Here is a 20,154-nt window from a genome sequence, read left to right as displayed (position 1 = left end):
AACAGAACATTTACTTAACTTCTATTTCTCCGAATGAACGAAGACACATTACAAATAACAGCTCATACAATAACAGCTAGGATGAGGCTCACTGCATCAAGCACAAACAATGGTGTCATAGCGAAGAGGCTCCAAGTAAAATGGGGTGAGCGGCTGCCATTGGCCGTCCTATATCGCGGCGGCAGAGGGCGCTCATAGTCCAGAGACGCTGGAAGAACTGCCGAGCAGTCGTGCACCATTGGGTCTACCAGATCCCGCGCGACCGCTATCGGTGTCAAACGGAACCTCGCTATTCTGCTGCCCACTGTGACGCCCTTGGGGTGGTATCGATGCGTGATACCACACTTAGTTCTGCATGTTATCTGCTCGTCTGGCAGTCTACAAGCTTCCCTGTCGCTGCAAGTCCCACCTTGGGGAATTGGACGGTGTCAGCTGCAGCACCGGCATTTGTGTTAACGTGGATGTCTTCGGCGCCTTCGACCAGCGGGCAGAGTGTTGCCCTCCAGCTAGAGCCTGGACATGCAGCCGCTCTTTCACCATCTGGCGGGTGAGTGCTCTCCGTACCGCCCGTCTCTGTTCCTATGGACAGACTTCACTGCTGCTGGCTGCCTCTCCTGTCCGGAATTTTTGTACAAGAAAATGCGAGGAACAGGAACCTTTATTATTCACAGAACCGAAGTATGTCCGGATAACATTATAACTGTCCTGACAGGAACCACATTGTCGTGTGGAACGTGCAATGCCTGTCGAATCGTCCCGACCTCGCAGCAGGAAAATAACAAGAAGGTGGGGCCATCTCCGTACCCTTCAACAATTCCCAAACATAACTACATACAGAAAACTAAAAAATAAATTCTGCTGCTAGACTATCATCTGTTCTGTGTTCACGAGAATACTACCAGCACTGTTTTGCATTAGCAGATCGCTTTAATCGATCTTTTGGAACTGTAATCATTTTTTTTTCTGTGTATGCACATCACGTCTATCTATTTCCGCATCACTTGGATAATTCCCCTGTGGTGCGTCTTTTCCTTAGTTTTTTCCTTTCTGTGTATTTGCGTGTCAAATCTGGATAATCGATGCGGATAATATTGTGGTAAGAAACACTGCCCCGTCAGGTTGATGGGGTGACGAGTGTGAGAATATTGACCACAGTATCAAGAACCGTCCAGTTCTCCTTCCAGCCTTCGCTACCAGGCTAGCACCAGAGGAGTGGCAACCTCCAGAGGGGTTGCAAGCTTCCGCAGCACGCCAGCCGGCCTCTCCCGGCAGCCGCAACCGCCTCGAAGCCGTGGCCCAGAAGGAGGCAGAAGGCGGGAGGCGGGCCATCGTCTCGTCAGGCGGCATTGTGGCGGCGGGGATCGATGCTGGCCCCCGCTGGCTCGGCCGCCACGTGTTCCCGCCGCCACGGCCGCCTCCAGCCTATAGCAGCCGGGCAGGCCGTTAACCCCGCGCACTGCGCCCGCCCGCGACCCCGCATCGCGAGCTATTTATAGCCTCCAAAACCCGGCCTTCCGGGTCGGACATTAACGGCGCCACGTGGCGGCCAATTTCCCCTTACTGCTCAGAACTGCGACTGGCCTTGATCCCCCGACCTTGCGAAATTCCTTTGCAAAAGCATCTGCATCCAATTCCTATAATTAGCACACGTCCACTTCAGATTTCTTCGCTGATCATTCCACTCCTTTGGTATTAGGTTTAGTTCAGGACATATCAGTGTCTTACGTTATACAGTGAGGTCGCAAAAGTAATGGGATACCTCAAAATATTATGTCGCATCTCCTTTTGCCTGGCGTAGTGCAGCAACTCGACATGCCGTGGACTCAACAAATCGCTGGAAGTCCCCTACCATGCTACCTCTGTAGTCGTCCATACCTAAATCTACATCTACATATACAGGGTGTTACAAAAAGGTCCGGCCAAACTTTCAGGAAACATTCCTCACACGCAAATATAGAAAAGATGTTATGTGGACATGTGTCCGGAAACGCTTAATTTCCATGTTAGAGCTCATTTTAGTTTCGTCCACCTACGCTCAATGGAGCACGTTATCATGATTTCTTACGGGATACTCTACCTGTGCTGCTAGAACATGTGCCTTTACAAGTACGACACAACATGCGGTTCATACACGATGGAGCTCCTGCACATTTCAGTCGAAGTGTTCGTTCGCTTCTCAACAACAGATTCGGTGACCGATGGATTGGTAGAGGCGGACCAATTCCATGGCCTCCGCGCTCTCCTGACCTCAACCCTCTTGACTTTCAATTATGGGGGCATTTGAAAGCGCTTGTCTGCGCAACCCCGGTACCAAATGTAGAGAATCTTCGTGCTCGTATTGTCGACGGCTGTGGTACAATACGCCATTCTCCAGGCCTGCATCAGCGCGTCAGGGATTCCATGCGACGGAGGGTGGATGCATGTATCCTCGCTAACGGAGGACATTTTGAACATGTCCTGTAACAAAGTGTTTGAAGTCACGCTGGTACGTTCTGTTGCTGTGTGTTTCCATTCCATGATTAATGTGATTTGAAGAGAAGTAATAAAATGAGCTCTAACATGGAAATTAAGCGTTTCCAGACACATGTCCACATAACATATTTTCTCTCTTTGTGTGTGAGGAATGTTTCCTGAAAGTTTGGCCGTACCTTTTTGTAACACCCTGTATACTCCACTAGCCACCAAGCGGTGTGTGGCGCAGGGCACAATTCGAGCCAAAATCATATCTCCCCCCCCCCAGCCACTGTTCCACTCGTGGATCGCGCGAATGAAAACCGACTGCCTGAACGCCTCAGTACGAGCTCTAATTTCCCTTATCTTTGAATCGTGATCATTGCGCGAATTGAACGTTGGACGTAATAATATATGCTCTACATCCTCAGACCAGATCGGATTTCGGAATTTAGTGAGCAGCCCTTCGTTTAGCGCGTCGTCTATCTGCAAGTGAGTCCCACTTCAAACTTTCTAGGAGATTCGTAACGCTCTCGCGATGGCTAAATGTACCAGTCACGAATCTCGCTACTCTTCTTTGGACCTTCTCAGTCTCCTGAATCAGACCCAATTGGTAAGTGTCCCACACAGACGAACAATACTCTAAGACTGGACGAACTAACGTATTATAAGTAATTTCCTTTGTTGAAGGAGTGCATCGCTTCAGGATTCTACCAATAAACCGCAACCTAAAGTTTGCCTTACGCGTTACTTGTGTAATCTGATCATTCAATTTGAGATCATTACGAATAGTCATGCCGACATACTTGACGGATGTTACCGATTCCAAAGATTGGGCATTTATTTTGTACTCGTACATTAATGGGGATTTTCGCCTTGTTATACGCAGAAGGTTACACTTACTAATATTGAAAGATAACGCTTAAAGTAGTAAATGTGTTTTGCTGTTTGGGGAGCAAAATAACTGATGATGGTCGAAGTAGAGAGGATATAAAATGTAGACTGACAAGGACAAGGAAAGCGTTTCTGAAGAAGAAAAATTTGTTAACACCGTGTATAGATTTGACTTTCAGGAAGTCGTTTCTGAAAGTATTTGTATGGAGTGTAGCCATGTATGGAAGTGAAACGTGGACGATAAATAGTTTAGACAAGAAGAGAATAGAAGCTTTCGAAATGTGGTGCTACAGAAGAATGCTGAAGATTAGATGGGTAGATCACATAGCTAAGGAGGAGGTATTGAATAGAATTGGAGAGAAGAGAAATTTGTGGCACAACTTGACTAGAAGAAGGGATAGGTTGGTAGGGCATATTCTGAGTCATCAAGGAATCACCAATTTAGTATTGGAGGGCAGCGTGGAGGGTAAAAATCGTAGAGGGAGACCAAGAAATGAATACACTAAACAGCTGCAGTAAGTACTGGGAGATGAAGAAGCTTGCACAGGATAGAGTAGGATGGAGAGCTGCATCAAACCAGTCTCTGGACTGAAGACCACAACAACCGCCAGTCATTACACCACGTATTTATTTTGTGCAAATCCTTATTGATTTGTTCATATCTTTCGTGTGATACGACTTTCCTGTAGACTACAGCATCATCGGCAAACAATCTGATGCCGCTGCCAATACCATCAACCAGATAGAAAGCCTTGCCAATGTAGGACTTTGTACACGAACTGACCTCTCGATTATGTACCGTAAACGTTCGATGCGATTCATTTGAGACGGTCGGAGTGGCCAGTTGATATGCTCGAACTTAGAACCATTCGCGAGCAACTGAAACCCGGTGACAATTCCATCGATGTTTGGGAACATGAAGTACATGATTATCTGCAAGTGGTCTCCAAGTAGCCGGACATAACCATTTCAAGTCAATGATCGGTTCAGCTGAATCAAACAACCCACACAGTAGCCACTCTGCATGAAATTGGCAGATTTCAGGCTAGGCACATTGCAGTGAAGAGACAATGAAGTAGCTAACTAATGATTACAGAATTCGAAGCACTTACCATGATTGTAAGCCAGACTTTTTCGTGTTTTTTTAAGACCTTATAAACTCTGCAGTGTACTACACCGCTGGAAAAAAATTAATACACCGTTTTAGATATTCGTAGTTCACTCACGATTCATTACTGCAACAGTGCAAATGGAATACATGAAATGATTACAGTTACAGATCGGTAGCACAAGCAGTTCTGAGGTAACAGGTATCGACCTATGGTGAAACACCCATTTTAGTACGTGGTGGCAATGCAGGCGCTGACTCCGGTATCCAGTCGACCGTACAGATGGCGAACACTGTCCTGGGATACGTTATTCCACGCCTGCTCTACCTGTTCATGTAGTTTTGTAAAAATTGTTGGCTGACGATTCGCACGAGTCACTTCTCGTCTCACCATATCATACAAGTGCTCTGATGGAGACAAATACGGAGATCGTGCTGGCCAGGGAAATTGGTGCACGTATTGCAGAGCACGTCGATTTTCCCGGGCAGTGAGTGGGCGAGCATTATCCTCTTGGAACAACACACCAGTCTCCTGTAGCAATAACGGCAAAACAACGGGTCTAACGACATTCTGAAGAACAGAGCGCTGGTTAGCGCCTCTCCAGAAACACCACAGGTGAACGAGAATTGTAGCTTACCTCACACCAGACCTGGGGTGCGGCCAGTGTATCTTGGACGAATGCGTTCCGGGGGATAGCGCTCACCAGGACTAAGTCGTACACGCAAACGCCCATCACTCGCGTGGAGGCAGAATCTGCTTTCATCGCTGAAGAGCGCGGCTTCCCATACCATCTTCTAAGTCATACTGTGATGGCTGTGCACGTCGATGCTGTACCGTGAGTTGATGACAAGCAAAGACGTGCGTGCCAGTAGCCCCACTTTGAGATGCCTTTAATAGGTTCCACAACGAAACATTGTCTCGAAATTTGCTAGAAAATCCGAAGAAATTCTGGTCGTATGTAAAGTACACAAGCGGCAAGACGGAGTCAATACCTTCGCTGCGCAGTGCAGATGGTACTGTTACCGACGACTGTGCCGCTAAAGCGGAGTTATTGAACGCAGTTTTCAGAAATTCCTTCACCAGGGAAGATGAATGGAATATTCCAGAATTTGAAACACGAACAGCTGTTAGCATGAGTTTCTTAGAAGTAGATACCTTAGGGGTTGCGAAGTAACTCAAATCGTTTGATACGGGCAAGTCTTCAGGTCCAGATTTTATACTGATTAGGTTCCTTTCAGATTACGCTGATACAATAGCTCCCTACTTAGCACTCATATACAACCGCTGGCTCACCGATAGATCTATACCTACAGACTGGAAAAATGCGCAGGTCGCACCAGTGTTTAAGAAGGGTAGTAGGAGTAATCCATCTAACTACAGACCTATATCATTGACGTCGGTTTGCAGTAGGGTTTTGGAGAATATACTGTATTCAAACATTATGAATCACCTCGAAGGGAACGATCTATTGATACGTAATCAGCATGGTTTCAGAAAACATCGTTCTTGTGCAACGCAGCTAGCTCTTTATTCGTACGAAGTAACGGCCGCTGTCGACAGGGGATCTCAAGTTGATTCCGTATTTCTAGATTTCCGGAAAGCTTTTGACACCGTTCCTCACAAGCGACTTCTAATCAATCATATGGGGTATCGTCTCAGTTGTGCGACTGGATTCGTGATTTCCTATCAGGAAGGTCGCAGTTCGTAGTAATAGACGGCAAATCATCGAGTAAAATTGAAGTGATATCAGGTGTTCCCCAGGGAAGCGTCCTGGGACCTCTGCTGTTCCTGATCTATATAAATGACCTGAGTGACAATCTGAGCAGTTCTCTTAGGTTGTTCGCAGATGTTGCTGTAATTTACCGTCTAGTAAGGTCATCCGAAGACCAGTATCAGTTGCAAAGCGATTTAGAAAAGATTGCTGTATGTTGTGGCAGGTGGCAGTTGGCGCTAAATAACGAAAAGTGTGAGGTGATCCACATGAGTTCCAAAAGAAATCCGTTGGAATTCGATTACTCGATCAATAGTACAATTCTCAAGGCTGTCAATTCAACTAAGTACCTGGGTGTTAAAATTACGAACAGCTTCTGTTGGAAAGACCACATAGAGCGAGCCAAATGTTGCGTTTCATTGGACACTTAGAAGATGCAACAAGTCCACTAAAGAGACAGCTTACACTACACTCGTTGTTCCTCTGTTAGAATATTGCTGCGCGGTGTGTTATCCTTACCAGGTGGGATTGACGGAGGACATCGAAAGGGTGCAAAAAAGGGCAGCTCGTTTTGTATTATCACGTAGTAGGGGTGAGAGTGTGGCAGATATGATACGCGAATTGGGATGGAAGTCATTACAGCAAAGATGTTTTTCGTAGCGGCGAGATCTATTTACGAAATTTCAGTCACCAACTTTCTCTTCCGAATGCGAAAATAGGTAGTAATGATCATCTAAATAAAATAAGAGAAATCAGAGCTCGAACAGAAAGGTTTAGGTGTTCGTTTTTCCCGCGCGTTGTTCGGGAGTGGAATGGTAGAGAGATAGTATGATTGTGGTTCGATGAACCCTCTGCCAAGCACTTAAATGTGACTTGCAGAGTAGTCATGTAGATGTAGATGTAATAACCAGCTTTCAGCAGTTCCCGTCTGAGCCCTCTTATCTGTGCTTTGGAAGCTGTGCGATCTGCCACTGCTGCCTTTACAACACGACGATCCTGGCGATCGTCTGTATAGCGTGGCCGTCCAGAAGCTCACCTACAGGTGTGAGAATGTTCACGTGACCACTGATCCCATCATCGTTGCACAACTGACGCAGCACGGCCAACTCATGTGGCGTTTCTCCGAGAGAAGCATCCCACCACTACCGAGCGAGGTGGCGCAGTGGTTAGACACTGGACTCGCATTCGGGAGGACGACGGTTCAATCCCGCGTCCGGCCATCCTGATTTAGGTTTTCCGTGATTTCCCTAAATCGCTCCAGGCAAGTGCCGGGATGGTTCCTTCGAAAGGGCACGCCCGACTTCCTTCCCCGCCCTTCCTAATCCGATGAGACCGATGACCTCGCTGTTTTCTCTCATCCCCCAAACAACCCCAACCCACCACTCGGAAGCCCACAATTTGACCCCTTTCAAACTCGTTCCGCGAGACAGCGCTCACCAGGACTAAGTCGTACCCGCGATCGCCCATCACAAGACTGCGTCTCCGTGGCATGGTTGATAGGTTGATTCACACGACTCTACCACACTGAGCCTTATGACTGTGAACATTCCCTATTAAAGGGTCCCGACATGGTGGCCGAGCGGTTCTAGGCACTACAGTCTGGAAGCGCGCGACCGCTACGGTCGCAGGCTCGAATCCTGCCTCGGGCATGGATGTGTGTGGTGTCCTTAGGTTAGTTAGGTTTAAGTAGTTCTGTTCTAGGGGACTGATGACCTCAAAGTTAAGTCCCATAGTGCTCAGAGCCATTTGAGCCATTTTTATTAAAGGGTAGGCACAGAAGGCGTTCTGGCAGCTGTACCCCAGGTGATAAATATGCCGTCATCGAATAAAAATCGACCTCAACTCTGCAAGTGTACTAATTTTTTTTTCCGGCGTTGTACGAGGTGGGGCAATAAAATAATGAGACGGATGTGGAAAAAAAAAATGTTGCTTACCGTTTTAGTCAAGTTTAGTTTGTCTTCTTCAAAGTAGTTCCCTTCTGATTGCACACACTTTTTCCAGCGTTTCTGCCATTGATTTTAACATTTCTGGAACTCATCTTCAGTAATATCCTCCAAGACCCTCGTCACAGCTTTTTGGACATGTTGTGTTGTTTGAAAATGGTGTCCCTTGACCACCGTTTTGACTCTTGGAAATAGCAAAATGTTGCACTGAGCGATATCTGGTGAATAAGGTGGCTGTGGTAGTACTGAAATTTGTTTTGCGGTTAAAATTTGCTGTACTGTCAGAGCAGTATGGGATGGCGCATTATCGTGATGCAGAATCCAATTATCAGCAATGTTGTAACGGACACGAAGAACTCTTTTACGAAGTCTTTCTAATATTTCTTTGTAGTAATATTGGTTAACTGTTTGTCCAGGAGGCACAGACTCTTTATGAGCAATTCCCTTGGAATCAAAGAAGCACACAAGCATGCATTTCACTTTTGACTTTCACGTGCGAGCATTTTTTGGTCTGGGTGACCCCTTTGAGCACCATTGCGAACTTTGACGTTTTGTCTCTGGATCGTACTGGAAAAACCAACTTTCATCACCAGTGATAACATCGCTCAACAATTCTGGATTGATTTCCGTTTGCTCTAACAGATCGGCTGCCACATTTTTTCCGTGTTTCTCGCTGTTGTGGTGTGAGATTTTTGGGGACCATTCTTGCACACATCTTTCTGATATCTTCAGTTATTATTAGACGAATCGTTTCTCGATTGATGTTCAGTTCTTCTGCAACCATTTTCACGGATAATCTTCGTTCAGACCGTACGATTTCACGCACCGTGGCCAAGTTGACATCCGTCCGTGAGGTTGATGGTCGTCCACTGCGGTCTTCATCTTCAAAAGCCATTCTGCCTTCACTAAACATTTTATGCCAACGAGAAACTTAAGCTCTTAACATAATCTCCCCTCCAAAAGCATTCTGAAGCTTATCGTAAGTTTTCGTCCCGTTTTCACCCAATTTAACGCAAAAAGAAATGGTATATCGTTGCGCAATATTATGCGGTTCCATTTCCGTGACGAGAGACACAAACACGTGTTAACTTATTACAGTACAACTGCCGACTGAGCAGTTGCATCGCTGTGTCGCTTGGACTAGAAGCAGCTTATAGACCAAGGTCAAAGATATTGTGCCTACGCAAGCCTGCAGGGTTGCCACATCTTGCAAAGAAAATCAGTCTCATTACTCTATTGTCGCACCTAGTATGTTATCTGTAACCCATCTCCTACATGGGCATCGTTAAGTGGTGTCTAAACTGATGACAGCAAAAATATTTTCGCCTAGCCTTATTCTGGCGATAACGTCACTAATACATGTGTAATTCCGGAATGAAAGTTTCCCTCTTCAGTGGCGTGTGCGCTGATATGAAACTTCCTGGCAGATTAAAACTGTGTGCCAGAGCGAGACTCGAACTCGGGACCTTTGTCTTTCGCAGGAAGTGCTCTACCGCCTCAGCTACTCAAGCACCCCTCACGCCACGTCCTCACAGCTTTACTACCTCCAGTATCTCGTCTCCTACCTTCCAAACTTCACAGAAGCTCTCCTGCGCCGGCCGGAGTGCCCGTGCGGTTCTAGGCGCTACAGTCTGGAAACGAGCGACCGCTACGGTCGCAGGTTCGAATCCTGCCTCGGGCATGGATGTGTGTGATGTCCTTAGGTTAGTTAGGTTTAATTAGTTCTAAGTTCTAGGCGACTGATAAGCTCAGAAGTTAAGTCGCATAGTGCTCAGAGCCATTTGAAGCTCTCTTGCGAATCTTGCACTCATGGAAGAAAGGATATTGCGGAGACATGGCTCAGCCATAGCCTGGGGGATGTTTCCAGAGAGAAATTTGCACTTTGCAGTGGTGTGTGCGCTGATATAAAACTTCCTTTCACAGTGAAAATTTCATTCCGGAAACATTTTCCTGACTGTGACTAAGCCATGTCTACGCAATATCCTTTCTTCCAGGAGTGCTACTTCTGCAAGATTCGTAGGAGAGCTTCTGCGAAGTTTTGAAGGTAGGAAACGAGATACTGGCGGAAGTAAAGCTGTGATGATGGGTCCTGAGTCGTGCTTGGGTAGCTAAGTCAGAAGAGCACTTGACCGCAAAAGGAAAAGGTTCCGAGTTCGAGTCTCGGTCCGTTACACACTTTTCATCTGCCCTGAAGTTTCACTTGAGTAATTCACGTAAACGGAAACAACTCATTTCAGACAGAATGGAAAACTATAAATCTTTTTACTTGTTTAGAATCGGCGTAATGTATGCTGAGTTGGCTGTCTGAGGCGGTCTGGATTCGTGCGTGCTCTTCAGTAACAGTTTTGACGGAATCAGGAAGCGAGGCGTCCCGCCTCAGTGAGCGATCTCCGTTGTCGGCTGTTACACAACGTGCTCATCGATTACGCAACAGGAAGTGGGCTAAACGCCGACAGAGCGCCGGCCGCCGCCGACATCAATGTTGCAAGGCGCTGCTCTTCACTTCCTCAGTCGGCGAGCGGCACGAGGGCGTCCCACTCCGGCATTTCCGGAATATTGATGCGCGCCTTACTGCCTTACATTCTAACGTCTGTAACGGACTGGATCGAAAAAACATCTTCGTTTATTATTAGCTGATATCTTCGTTCTTTCCATGTCATGGCCCTTCATAGTTGCGTGATAACATCTTCAGTGAAGAGCCAAAGAAGCTGGTACACCTGCCTACTATCGTGTAGGGCTCCCGCGAGCACGCAGAAGTGCCGCAACACGACGTAGCATGGACTCGACTAATGTCTGAAGTACTGCTGGAGGGAACTGACACCATGAATCCTGGTCGCTGGACGCGGTGGCCGAGCGGTTCTAGGCGCTTCAGTCCGGAACCGCGTGACTGCTGCGGACGCAGGTTCGAATCCTGCCTCGGACATGGATGTGTGTGATGTCCTTATGTTATTTAGGTTTAAGCAGTTCTAAGTTCTAGGGGACTGATGACCTCCGATGCTATGTCCCATAGTGCTCAGAGCCATTTGAACCATGAATCCTGCAGGGCTACCCATAAATGCGTAAGAGTATGATGGCGTGGAGATCTCTTCTGAACAGCACGTTGCAAGACATCCCAGATATGCTCAATAATGTTCACGTCTGGGGAGCCTGGTGGCCAGCGGAAGTGTTTAAACTCAATTTTGCTCGAGCCACTCTATAGCATTTCTGGAAATGTCCTGTTGGAATTGAGCAGGTCTGTCGGAAAGCACAATGGACATGAATGGATGCAGGTGATCAGACAGGATGTTTACGTACGTGTCACCTGTCAGAGCCGTATCTAATCGCATCAGGGGTCCCATATTACTCCAACTGCACACACCCTACACCATTACAAAGCCCAGAGCCTCCACCAGCTTGAACAGTCACCTGCTGACATGAGGGGTCCATGGATTCATGAGGTTTCTCCATAATCTTACACGTCCATCCACTCTATACAATTTGGAACGAAACTCGTCCGAACAGGCAACATGTTTCCAGTCATTAACGGTGCAATGTCGGTGTTGATGGGCCCAGGCGAAGCGCAAAGCTTTGTGTCGTGCAGTCATCAAGGGTGTACGAATGGGCCTTCGTGTCTGAAAGCCCATATCGATGGTGTTTCGATGAATGGTTCGCACGCTGACAATTGTTGATGGCCCAGCATTTAAATCTGCAGCAATTTGCAGGAGGGTTGCACTTCTGCACTTTAAAAGATTCTCTTCAGTCGATGTTGGCCCCGCCGGCCGCGGTGGTCTCGCGGTTGTAGGCGCGCAGTCCGGAACCGTGCAACTGCTACGGTCGCAGGTTCGAATCCTGCCTCGGGCATGGATGTTTGTGATGTCCTTAGGTTAGTTAGGTTTAAGTAGTTCTAAGTTCTAGGGGACTTATGACCACAGCAGTTGAGTCCCATAGTGCTCAGAGCCATTTTTTTGATGTTGGCCCCGCTCTTGCAGGATAGAAATGAGGACACAATCGTAATTTACGACGTGCCATTCAGTGGCCCTTGAATATCCAATGGCGCGTGGGACCCTACCTCCAGGCTGCGAGGGTAGGACAGACCAGTACTTCACAACTTATAGTTCGAAACCTCACAGGCAACGTTATGATCCTCCGACGTATCAAATGGGGGACTAAGCGACGTGCCACTGTGACCGTATAGCGAACCACAACATATCATAACACGCAGTACACAGCGACAGGCGCTTACGTACCGTGCAGATGTAGAACAGACTGCGGCTCTAAACATTATAATACTTGGTCAGTGTTTATTGCCTGCCCACTTACCTATCTTAGAAGAACAGACGTGCAAGTGGACGATAAATGTTGCAGCCACAGAATAAAAAACTGAAATCATCCTTATTTACGGAGAATGTAGAAGAAATGTTGAGGCTGCTGTTGTCTCGTAAGCCGAGCGTTTTCCAGAGAAAGTTCGCTCTCGTTCGTTCTTTACAAGGTTACGAACTCCTTTGTGTCTGATGACAGCGGACAGACCGGCAAAAGGAAACGAAACCGACGTGTTTCAGGAGAAGCTCGTGAAACAGCCGTACTAGCCGCTGTGCACCGCAACCCGCTAATTACACCTCGATTCCGGTACGTCAGTAGGTAGTATTGTCACTATGCTGCATTGTCATAAGAATCATCCATACCACGTGTCACTACATCAAGAACTTCACGGCGCCAGTTCCCATAACCGATTAGTGTTTTCTGAATGGGCACGTCAACAAATGCAAACGATCCCCACGTTCCTTGCCGAGGTACTCTTTCCGATGAGTCTACATTCACAAACCATGGTAGCAACAACCGGCATAACATGCATTGCTGGAGTGTTGACAATCCGCATCGGTTACCCATCTGACCATCAGCAGCCTTGACCGGTTAATGTATGGTGTGGCATCACGGGGAACGCACTCATTGGTCCGTATTTTATCAACGGCACGTTGAATGGACGCAAGTATCGAACTATTTTGAAAAAGGAACTACCCGTGCTACTGCAGGATGTTGTCCTGCACGTTAGACGTCTGTGCTTTCAGCATGGCGGTTGTCCAGCGCGATACGCAATCGAAGCACGGGAGGTATTAGGCCGTGTTTACACTGGTCGGTGGATCAACAGAAGTGGCACTATTAACACTCCGCCGTCCGCAAGTCTCGTACAAATTGATTCGCTTGGTGCCGGCGGTGCTAACTGAGATTACTTGGCTTGTCGCCGGCCGTTCTTGACATTATCGGGAGATTATAAATTGGTAAGTGTTACTAATCTTATCGTTAGTTCTCTTAAGTTCTCAACCCTGTTTCCCTACTTTAATGAAATTTCGAAGATAAACATACGTAAATAAATATAAAATTTGTTTGTTTCAAATATTTGTTTATTTAAACTTTTTGGAAAAATAATGAATTACGATTTGCACTCTGAGAAGCCGGTCGGCATTATTCGGTGTATTGTTGCTGTCGGAAAAATGTAAGAATGATAATGTTTGTTTGATTCGGTTGCGGGACATCTTTTTGCGAGAAATCTGTGTGTCTATCAACGGATTCGCTGATCAATAACCGTCAATCCTTGCTTTTTTTTTTACAGTTCCCGTAAGGATAGCAAGCCCAAACCATTCCAAGTTCGGGACCCGTAATGTCGACAAATTTGGCATTTTTTTATCCAGTTTACTTCTATTGCAATTTTGACAGAAGTACTTGTTGGTTTCGTTGCTAATATATTCAAATAGATCGTTCTCAATATATAATTCGACGATATGGCTCTGAGCACTATGGGACTTAACTGCTGTGGTCATCAGTCCCACAGAACTTAGAACTACTTAAACCTAACTAACCTAAGGACATCACACACATCCATGCCCGAGGCAGGATTCGAACCTGCAACCGTAGCGGTCACGCGGTTCCAGACTGAAGCGCCTAGAACCGCACGGCCATCACGGCCGGCAATTCGACGATATCCTCGACGCTCTGTGTATCTTTGGGAAATATGTTTCGACCCGGATATCCTTCAAATTTATTGTGGGTCCTCGGTAAATCAAAGCCTGACCTATCTGCACTGTCTTCTTCGCCTGATTCACCCGAATCAGTTGGCAACTGTAGCGTTCGCCGAATTATTATTGGACGTATTTCACCATGTTCCGACGATTCTCCTTCACTTTCATTTTTTCTATATCCAATGTCTTCTTCCCAATCGCCCAAGTCGTCCGGAACGTCAAAGAAATCCGCGCATTCATCGTAAAGAATCGTACCGTCTCTTTAGCCTGCCACGAAGAAAGGACACAAATACTTATAAAAACAAAAAACTTGTTGACGTGTGTAGCTTGTTGTTACCTAAACAAAACACCAATAGAATGCAAAAGATACTAAAGTGCTGTCGCCGGCCACTGCAGGATACTATGCTCACGACACTACTGTGGTGTCGTCGGACGTTGACCGCTATTTCGCACACGATACCACTGTGGTGTCGCCGGACGGTATGTCGCCTGATTTCTTCCTATGGGGATATTTAAAAGGCGTACCAGCAAGTACCGAAAGGCCGTGAAAACATGGTCGACCGCACCACAAACACCTGTGCTGACGTTCCCAGAGATACGCTTCCGTCCTATGTACTGTCGTTTGAAAAGCGGATTACTTAGCGTATTGAAGTTGGCGGTAGTACGTTTGAACACTTACTCTAATTGGAAAAGCAGAGTAGCGTTCACCTCGAGCCACGGCCACAGCGGTGCGTCGAGTAGTCCACTGTTCGATATGTTGGAGGAGTACAGCGTTGCGAATGGGGTTTTCCAGTTAGAAATTATAAAATACTGGGCTGTCGTACCCTCGCAGAGTTGAGCTGAGATCTCAGGCGCCATTGGATATTCGAGGGCTAGTGAGCAGCATGTCGAAAGTTACCATTGTGTACCTATTTCTGTCCCTTCGATTACAGAAGCACTTGTTGCACCCAAGAGACTCAATTTTATTTGGTGGATGTATTCAGAATTCTGTCTTCCGCAACAGCTGTTACCTTCTGCAGCTCCCACTGGTACCGCGAAATTTATTACCTAATGTCTTAACACATAGCACATGTATCATCTTGTTTCTTATAATCAACGTCCTTCATATGCTCATTTCCTCCCTGTTCCTTATCAGTCCACCTAATTTTCAACGCGCTTCGATAAAACCTCATCTCGAAAGCATCGCTTCTCTTTCTTTTCGGTTTTCGCAGTCTACAATTCACAGAAATTTTTTACTCAAATTATGGCTGATGTTTGTTATCAATTAACTTCTTTTGTCGAGGAATGTCGTTTCCACTTGTGTTGGGCTTATTTTGATCATTCTGCTTCTTTTGCCATGTGTTATTTTGCATTTGCCTGTACGAACCTGTATTTAACGAGTTCCCGTCGTTGACCCAGGTCAGATACCACTCAACAGGGGCCTAAAATAAATCCCCTAACAATCGCTAACTGCAACAGTTAACAAACCCTGAAATATCTAAATAATCTTACTTCGTAGTATCAAGGTAGAGAGATATCGCGACTCAGCGATTGCTAAAAATTTCAACTCCACAGAACATACAGCACTTTCTAGGAGTAAATAGTCTGCCATTTTTACTTAAATGCTTTGTCAACTTCTCAGTGATAACTTTAAATCAACAACAATGTGAAAACAGACTTCAGTAGAGCCAAAATACTTATCACAAGTCGAGAAATACAGTAAATCAGTAGCGATATATAGTCTCGGAAAAAAACATTCATACTCCATTGTATATGTACAATGACTTTATTTATTAGAACTAAATAGCAACTAGTGATATTACTTGGTAAACTAACAGTATGAGTTTTCCTTCCTAATCTGTACATGTAAAAAGGATTAACTAAAATTAGCCATCTGCAAAAAGCAAATAAAAGTTCTGTACCAGCTGGCTTCATACAATAGAGAAAAAAGTATTCATACATACAAATAAAATTACAATGTACATAAATATAACGACAATACCACTTTGTAGGCATTCCTGAAATCGTTATAGGCACAGAAAGCTGGCTAAAGCATGAAATAAGTTCTGCAGAAATCTTTACGAAGTCTCAGACGGTGTTCAGGAAAGATAGATTAGGCAGAATTGGTGGTGGAGTGTTTGTGTCTGTCAGTAGTGGTTTATCTTGTAGTGAAGTCGAAGTAGATACTCCGTGCGAATTGGTATGCGTGGAGGTTATACTTAACAGCCGAACTAAGTTAATAATTGGCTTCTTCTACTGACCCCCAGACTCCGATGATATAGTTGCTGAACAGTTCAGAGAAAATTTGAGTCTCGTAACAAATAAATACCCCACTCACACGGTTATAGTTGGTGAGGACTTCAACCTTCCCTCGATATGTTGGCAAAAATACTTGTTCAAAACCGGTGGTAGGCAGAAAACATCTTCCGAGATTGTCCTAAATGCTTTCTCCGAAAATTATTTCGAGTAGTTAGTCCACGAACCCCGCGAATTGTAAATGGTTGCGAAAACACACTTGACCTCTTAGCCACAAACAATCCAGAGCTAATAGAGAGCATCATGACTGATACAGGGATTAGTGATCACAAGGTCGTTGTAGCTAGGCTCAATACCGTTTCTTCCAAATCCGCCAGAAACAAACGCAAAATAATTTTATTTAAAAAAGAGGATAAAGTGTCACTAGAAGCCTTCCTAAGAGACAATCTCCATTTCTTCCGAACTGACTATGCAAATGTAGACGAGATTTGGCTCGAATTCAAAGATATAGTAGCAACAGCACTTGAGAGATTCATACCTCATAAACTGGTAAGAGATAGAACTGATTCCCCATGGTACACAAAACAGGCTCCGAACGCTGTTGCAGAGGCAACGGAAAAAGCATGCGAAGTTCAGAAGAACGCGAAATCCCGAACATTGGCTAAAATTTACAGACGCGCGAAATTTGGCACGGACTTCAATGCGAGATGCCTTTAATAGGTTCCACAACGAAACACTGTCTCGAAATTTGGTAGAAAATCCGAAGAAATTCTGGTCGTATGTAAAGTACACAAGCGGCAAGACGCAGTCATTACCTTCGCTGCGCAGTGCAGATAGTACTGTTACCGACGACTGTGCCGCTGAAGCGGAGTTAAATTGAACGCAGTTTTCTGAAATTCCTTCACCAGGGAAGACGAATGGAATATTCCAGAATTTGAAACACGAACAGCTGCTAGCATGAGTTTCTTAGAAGTAGATAGGGGTTGCGAAGCAACTCAAATCGCTTGATACGGGCAAGTCTTCAGGCCCAGATTCTATACCGATTAGGTTCCTTTCAGATTACGCTGATACAATAGCTCCCTACTTACAAGGGAACCTCCCCATCGCACCCCCCTCAGATTTAGTTATAAGTTGGCACAGTGGATAGGCCTTGAAAAACTGAACACAGATCAATCGAGAAAACAGGAAGAAGTTGAGTGGAACTATGAAAAACCAAGCAAAATAACAAACCGAGTAGTCCATGGGCAACATAGGCAATATCAAGGATGATGTGCGCAGAGGAGCGCCGTGGTCGCGTGGTTAGCGTGATCAGCTGCGAAGCGAGAGGTCCTTGGTTCAAGTCTTCACACTAGTGAAGAGTTTAAATTTTTATTTTCAGACAATTATCAGAGTTCAGGCACTCACACATAATCAACTTCGCTCTCCAAAATTCCAGGACATGTTCAGATTCGCTTGGACATATGCAGGATTTGACGGTCTACACACGGAAAAATTTGAAAACGTTAAAAACATGTTTTTACAGAGCACAGAGAAAACTGTACGACTGTGAAACTGTTGCATTCATTTGTTGCAGTTTATGTGACACACTCTTATGTTTTCATCACTTTTTTGGGAGTGATTATCACATCCACAAGAAAACCTAAATCGGGCAAGGTAGAAGAATCTTTTTACCCATTCGCCAAGTGTGCAATTTACGTGGGTCGACAACATATTCCTGTCATGTGACGCACATGCCGTCACCAGTGTCGTATAGAATGTATCAGACGTGTTCTCCTAGATCAAATGTTTTCGGTTCCCATTGGAGAGGCAGGTCCTTTCGTCTGCTAATCGCACGGTTTTGCGATGCGGTCGCAAAACGCAGACACTAAACTTATTACAGTGAACAGAGACGTCAATGAACGAACGGGCAGATCATAACTTTGCGAAAATATAAAAGTTAAAATTTTCACTCGAGGGAAGATTTGAACCAAGGACCCTTCGCTCCGCAGCTGCTCACACTAACCACGGGACCACGTCGCTCCTATGCTCATATTATCCTTGTTATTACCTATGTTGGCCATGGACTACTCAGTTTGTACGAGTATATTTTGCTTATTTTTTCATAGTTCCACACAACTTCTTCCTGTTTTCTCGATTGATCTGTGTTCAATTTTTCAAGACCTATCTACAGTGCCAAATTATAACTAAATCTGAGGGGGGTGCGATGGGGAGGTTCCCTTGTTAGGAATCATATACAACCGCTCGCTCACCGATAGATCTGTACCTACAGATTGGAAAATTGCGCAGGTCACACCAGAGTTTAAGAATGGTAGTAGGAGTAATCCATCTAACTACAGACCTGTATCATTGACGTCGGTTTGCAGTAGGACTTTGGAGCATATACTGTATTCAAACATTATGAATCACCTCGAAGGGAACGATCTATTGATTCGTAATCAGCATGGTTTCAGAAAACATCGTTCTTGTGCAACGCAGCTAGCTCTTTATTCGCACGAAGTAATGGCCGCTATCGACAGGGGATCTCCAGTTGATTCCGTATTTCTAGATTTCCGGAAAGCTTTTGACACCGTTCCTCACGAGCGACTTCTAATCAAGCTGCGGGCCTATAGGGTATCGTCTCAGTTGTGCGACTGGATTCGTGATTTCCTGTCAGGAAGGTCGCAGTTCGTAGTAACAGACGGCAAATCGTCGAGTAAAACTGAAGTGATATCAGGTGTTCCCCAGGGAAGCGTCCTGGGACCTCTGCTGTTCCTGATCTATATAAATGACCTGGGTGACAATCTGAACAGTTCTCTTAGGTTGTTCGCAGATGATGCTGTAATTTACCGTCTAGTAAAGTCATCCGAAGACCAGTATCAGTTGCAAAGCGATTTAGAAAAGATTGCTGTATGGTGTGGCAGGTGGCAGTTGGCGCTAAATAACGAAAAGTGTGAGGTGATCCACATGAGTTCCAAAAGAAATCCGTTGGAATTCGATTACTCGATAAATAGTACAATTCTCAAGGCTGTCAATTCAACTAAGTACCTGGGTGTTAAAATTACGAACAACTTCAGTTGGAAAGACCACATAGATAATATTGTGGGGAAGGCGAGCCAAAGGTTGCGTTTCATTGGCAGGACACTTAGAAGATGCAACAAGTCCACTAAAGAGACAGGTTACACTACACTCGTTGTTCCTCTGTTAGAATATTGCTGCGCGGTGTGGGATCCTTACCAGGTGGGATTGACGGAGGACATCGAAAGGGTGCAAAAAAGGGCAGCTCGTTTTGTATTATCACGTAGTAGGGGAGAGAGTGTGGCAGATATGATACGCGAATTGGGATGGAAGTCATTACAGCAAAGACGTTTTTCGTCGCGGCGAGATCTATTTACGAAATTTCAGTCACCAACTTTCTCTTCCGAATGCGAAAATATTTTGTTGAGCCCAACCTACATAGGTAGGAATGATCATCTAAATAAAATAAGAGAAATCAGAGCTCGAACAGAAAGGTTTAGGTTGTTCGTTTTTCCCGCGCGCTGTTCGGGAGTGGAATGGTAGAGAGATAGTATGATTGTGGTTCGATGAACCCTCTTTCAATTACTTGAATGTGAATTGCAGAGTAATGATGTAGATGTAGATGTATCATTTCTGTTAACCTCTTTGCCATGGAATAAACCAGTTGTTTTAGGCGCTGAGATAATATTTTGCCATTCTTGTTCTACACATTGTTTCAGATCAATCTTACTTAGTATTTCATGTTTTGTGATCGTTTTTTTTTTTTTTTCAAGCGTACTTCAAAAATGTTCAGTTGGATTAAGTTCTGCGCTGTGTGCTATGTA

This window comes from Schistocerca nitens, chromosome 4 (assembly GCF_023898315.1).
Source record: "Schistocerca nitens isolate TAMUIC-IGC-003100 chromosome 4, iqSchNite1.1, whole genome shotgun sequence".
NCBI lineage: Eukaryota > Metazoa > Arthropoda > Insecta > Orthoptera > Acrididae > Schistocerca > Schistocerca nitens.
The sequence above is the reverse complement of the archived record's forward strand: the minus strand, read 5'-3'. Positions refer to the sequence as shown.